This window comes from Pyrus communis, chromosome 16 (genome assembly GCF_041283825.1).
Source record: "Pyrus communis isolate YQ-2024b chromosome 16, ASM4128382v1, whole genome shotgun sequence".
Taxonomy (NCBI): Eukaryota; Viridiplantae; Streptophyta; class Magnoliopsida; order Rosales; family Rosaceae; genus Pyrus; species Pyrus communis.
Genome location: NC_142580.1, coordinates 9,790,321 through 9,795,534, shown reverse-complemented (window position 1 = coordinate 9,795,534; position 5,214 = coordinate 9,790,321). Strand labels below are relative to the sequence as shown.

Below are 5,214 nucleotides of genomic sequence, written 5' to 3'. Positions count from 1 at the left end.
ATGGATATTCAAAATCCCACCATTTTGGTTCAAGTATAGAATGTGAACTTATCTTGTGTAATTAAAATGTGAACCATAATATAATTAAGGAGTCTTATCTCTCTAATAATAAGCAGCAACGTTAAAAATATTTGATGCAAATCGTAGTGATCTTTTAATTTATGCAGAAAATAATATGCATGCTAGCTAGTTATTTTGAATTGTGATTTTAACCTATATTAATGATTGTTAAGTAGCACTGAGAACTCATATCAACAAGTTGTAAATTTTTAGCTACGTTATTTTATTTAATTAAGTTTATTTGGTTTTTGTTCATTTGTCCCTTTTAATTACCTAATTTGGTATGATGATTTGTTTCGTCGCAGATCATAAGAAGGTGTAGTTCGTGAGGTATTGAATGCTTTAAATCATTCGTTTTCTTTTATCGTTTTCTGGGTTTTTGCTTAATAATTGTGAAATATTTTTCTGATTAAAAAAAAGTGAATTTAGTGTAGGCTTATTTAACTAAAGCATTATAAGTAAAAGATTTAGTGGTATTTTTCTTCGCTTGTAAATTAGTGGTCTTTGGTTCGATTCTCAGCAAAAGTGAAGTTGAACCACATTATAGGAAACTCATTGTAAGGCTTAGCCTACTCCCCCACCCCTTAGTGTATATACTATTGTTTATTGTTTGTTAAAAAAAAAAATCTAAAGAATTATAGAGAGAGGTGCGGCAACACAAAGAGGTGAATTCTGAGGTGTGTATTATCTCACCCCATTGTGCCTTTGTTTATAATAGTAGGGAAGGTAAATTCCTTACCTTTTAGGTATTACATTACAATCAGGAAGTTAGCCAAAAAATGGTAGAATCCCATAAAGATTTACTAGGATTTACAAAAGCACATTCAATTCCTAACTAAATTAGAATTGCAACACCCTCCCTTGAGTGTGTAAAAACTCAAGTAAATGGTGCATCATGTCTTCATCGATGAAGTAAGTATAGTTGATGAAGTTGTCGGCACATGATCGAATGTGAGTCTCAAATCAACGAAAAAATGCATAGATAGTAAAACTCACAAGACCTCGCTATGGTAAAACCTAGGATGAGAGGAGAAAAAAGAGAATTTGCAATAAGTAAAAACTATACGTCTTCAGAACGCAAGTAGAGCACACACAAGGGTATGACTAAGCCTAAAGCCTTGTCAGGTAACAAAAACCCAATGGGAAAAATGCTCCTAAGTGTAGAGAAAAATAGTACATTAAGGTTAAGTGAGTATACTTCTGGATACTCCCCCTGAGTTTGACAAAACTTCCAAATGAAAATAACAATCATTGCAAATAAATAGTTACGCATACTAATTCCTCAAACAAGTTATGTTGAAGGCTGATGTTGGCAATGACTTTATGAAAAGGTTGACAAGGTTGTCTGGGATCAGATTGCTTAACTTCAATCTCTTGATGCTTTGCTAATGTGATGTAGACGTAATATGCTTAACGTTTACTTTGTTGATGTATTGTGTCTTGGTCTGATCGATACAAACAGCATAGTCTTCATGGACTTTGCTGATGGATGAAAAACTGTAGGTTTTCGAATATGCTCAACAAGAGCTCTAAACCATGTCTTGTGAGGGTTTGATAGGTAACCTGCATCAGCATAACAACAAGGTAAACACATCTTGAGGACCAAGGGGGTTGAATCTGCTTGGGATCATCATGTGCTTTGCAGTTTTTTGAAGCTCTTCCAGAGTCTTAGTGAGATTCATGTCATCGATATAAACTGCAACTCTAACAATTCCAAATATGACTTCTTAATTGAACAGACAAGGGCATTTATTCATATCACTGACTGATCAAATAATCACTTAGATGGGTATACCACATCCGCCCAAAATTGCTTAATCTAAGTGAACACCTCAATTGAATTGAGAGGGTGTTCTATGGTCTCAAACTATTTGAATTAGTCCATGTAATTCTTTGGCAACTTACATGTAATTCTCTGTATCAATATCCCAATGAAAAAAAATTAACCATTTTGATAAGGCTGTAATCAATCTCAAGGCAATTGAGAGAAGTCTTGCACCATAAGGTGTGCATTACATGTCATTATTTTATTCATTTCATTACGTTTCATTTCCCACTTATAACACAAAAAGGTTACCTTGGACAATGTAGAAACAATAGGTCCAAACATACTTTGGTAAGGAATTAAACGTAGATTATAATTTCAGTTGTCCAAATAATTTTAAATTATTTTTATTTAAATCATGAGGCATTTTTTCTTAATTACTAACATTGTGAAAAGGGGGTTAAAAAATAATCATATTTTCGTTCAAATTTCTGTTGTTTAATTTCCTACAGTCCCTACGTTTTCGCAACGCTGTGTTCATTAAGCTGTTTGGCTCTCAATGTAACTTTCAAGAAATAATCATTAATCAAATAAACTTCGGAGTTTTTCTATCCAAACTGTTGAACTCCAGAACTTTGTTGTTCTACTCTTGTAGTTCACTATTATATGAATCAAAAATCCAAACCAGTTGCAGGCAAGCTATGAAGCAATTGATCATGAATTTTCCTACCCTCCAACTACTAAATAACGAAAGTACTGTCTCTGCAGATTGTAAACATTAGTAATTGATTGTAATATTTCTTCTAACAGATTCGAAAAGAAAAAAAAAAAAAAAAAGAACCTTAACATATTTGAATATAACAGTTGATAATTACCGTATTCTAAGCATTAAGAAAAATAATCAAGGGTATATTCGATATAATTGTACTTGGCAACCAGAATTGACTCACTATGAAAGCGGACAAGTGATTTAGAATATTCCACTAGAAATTTCAATATCATATATGGACTTAGCACACCAAGCTTGATTTTTTTTAGATCATGTTGTAGAGACGGCTTCCTGCTTTCTTTGGCCAAAATTAATGTAAGATATTGGTATGTCCTATTAGCATGGGCAACATTCATGGGAAAATTAATTTTCCAAACTCCCCTCATGGATTCTCTTTCCCTCATATTTATTCCAACTTTTAGATAATTTTCTAAGCTCTTAAAAAACTTCGATGGTACAAGAAAAATTATTGAATAAAAAAAATTACACCTAATTGAGCGGAATATAAACCTTATACCTCTAAAACAAAATGGAATATACAAGAAAAAAAGGGGAGACATAAATCTAATCCTCTTTAAGACAACAAGAAAAATACAAATAAAAGAGGGAAGACATAAAAGCGATCCTTCTTGAAAGCAAAATGAGATATACAAGAAAAATAGAGGATGTCATGAGCCTAACCCCTCTAAAAGTTATAAAGGTTTGAAACACCAAATATTTTGGGAATAAAAATATAATAACACATTAGGAAAGGGGATCTAACCTGTATGCCATGATGTGCACTAATCTGAAAAATCAGAAACCAGACCAACTAAGAAAAATTAGATTGCAAGAAGTAAGAGCCGCCAACGGATGTGAGTGTGTTAGCTCATGGGTACGTATTATGGTATGATTTACAAATTGGTTTACAAGGAAAATGAAATCAGATTTTTCATTTCATCACTTTAATTTATGCTATTACGTGGTAGCTAGAGATCCAAATGTATCCAATTTTTATGGATTTATGATTAGTTGGTAATTGAAGTGTCGATTCTTATGTGACTAGCAAAACTCATGGAGCTATAAAAGTGGAGCTTAACATTATTGTCCCAACAATATTGCAAAACAAAACTTGCAAGAATCATCAGATCCATAAATTTCATTTTTATTTATTATTGCAGATGAAAGGAAATACAGCATTCACTCTTTAATCAAACCTTCAATATTACGTAGAAGCCAGTTTTCGAAGGGAAAAAGAATATAAAAGGGATTAAAACCACACCAATATTTCATGGAAAAGATGACACGAGACTGAATAACACATGAATGCAGCAACAAACAATGTTTAGTTGTAGGCATCCTGGTGCTCCAAGAGGTAGTTCTCAATCAACTTGAAGAGGTGGGAGGCCTTCTCTTTGCCAGCCTTGACATGTTCTTCCTTGATCTCAACATCACCCTTAGTGTGGTAGTGGCTGGTGCTCTTGATGATGGAACCACTGCCAGAAGCTACCAACTTAGTCTCATAAGAAATCTTCTCAATTGTCTCAGAGATGGCATCTCCCTCAATCACACTATACTTGTACACAAAGTTGTCCTTGTCAAGCCCATCGATTCTATGCTTCACATAGCTGTATGTGCTACCTTCACCAAAGTTGATCTTCTTAATGGTTCCAACTCCTCCATCTCCTTCAAGGATCTCAGTGCTCTTCACTGCCTGTGGTGCAATCTTGGGGATGAGGTTGTCAGCATCAAGGACAAAGGCATTGTACAACCTAGCAGGGGGAATGACGGAAGTAAACTCAGATTCGTATGTGAAAAGACCCATGATTCTGAGATGTGTTTAGGATGTGGGAAAATAATAACTGATGAAGAGGAAGACTAAGAAAGAAAGATGATGTATTGGGAGATTTTGAGCTGTGAATAAGTGAGGAGGATGTATTGGTATTTATAGGCTGAGGCTGAAGGTGTGGATCAAAAGGTTTATTCGTCGTAGACGTGGGAACCATTACTTTTGTACAAGGAAATTTGCAATGTAATCAAGGAAAGAACCATCTGGAAATTGAATAAAGAAATGCCCAATTGCTCCGCGAGGTGGACTAACCTAATTTTCTTTTAGTTTCTCTGTCATTTCCTATTTTATAAGAAAAAATGATCATATATATAGCTCAAATAAAACAATATTGTCCGTGGGCTATTGAAACCCGCTTGGGCTGCATGCACCCATAGACTGGATGATATGAATCATTAAGCAAAGCTGAGAGAAATTAATTTTATCCTGATGACGTACAATAATTTAGTTTTTTTTTGTCCGATCATACAAATGCAATGCGGATGCGGTGTGTCTTGCGCTGTTATACACAGCCGACTTTTTAATAATTCAATTTTTGTTGTCGAATTGTTTAGCATTTGTTATCGCATCTTTGATCAACGTTTCCCGTGACAATCGACACCTACTGACTCGTCAAACTAGGGATTTAAAGTTGATTAGATTTCGGAAAATTTAATTTGAACTCATATAATATTTTTTTACATATAATTTATTATTTATTTTCATATTACTTTTAATTAAACTATCAATATCTTTTTAAACCCAAACTCACTACCTAAATTACTCTTATAAACTTAATTCAATTTATAAAAT

The 5,214-nt window shown here is 33.7% G+C and overlaps 1 pseudogene across 1 annotated transcript; it reads right to left on the bottom strand.

The window, feature by feature from the left end:
* Nucleotides 1–3,720: 3,720 nt before the first annotated feature.
* Nucleotides 3,721–4,632, bottom strand: LOC137731569 (major strawberry allergen Fra a 1-3 pseudogene; annotated as a pseudogene). Its single transcript, XR_015957986.1, has one exon. The product of XR_015957986.1 is annotated as a major strawberry allergen Fra a 1-3 pseudogene (transcript).
* Between the last annotated feature and the right edge of the window lie 582 nt (nt 4,633–5,214).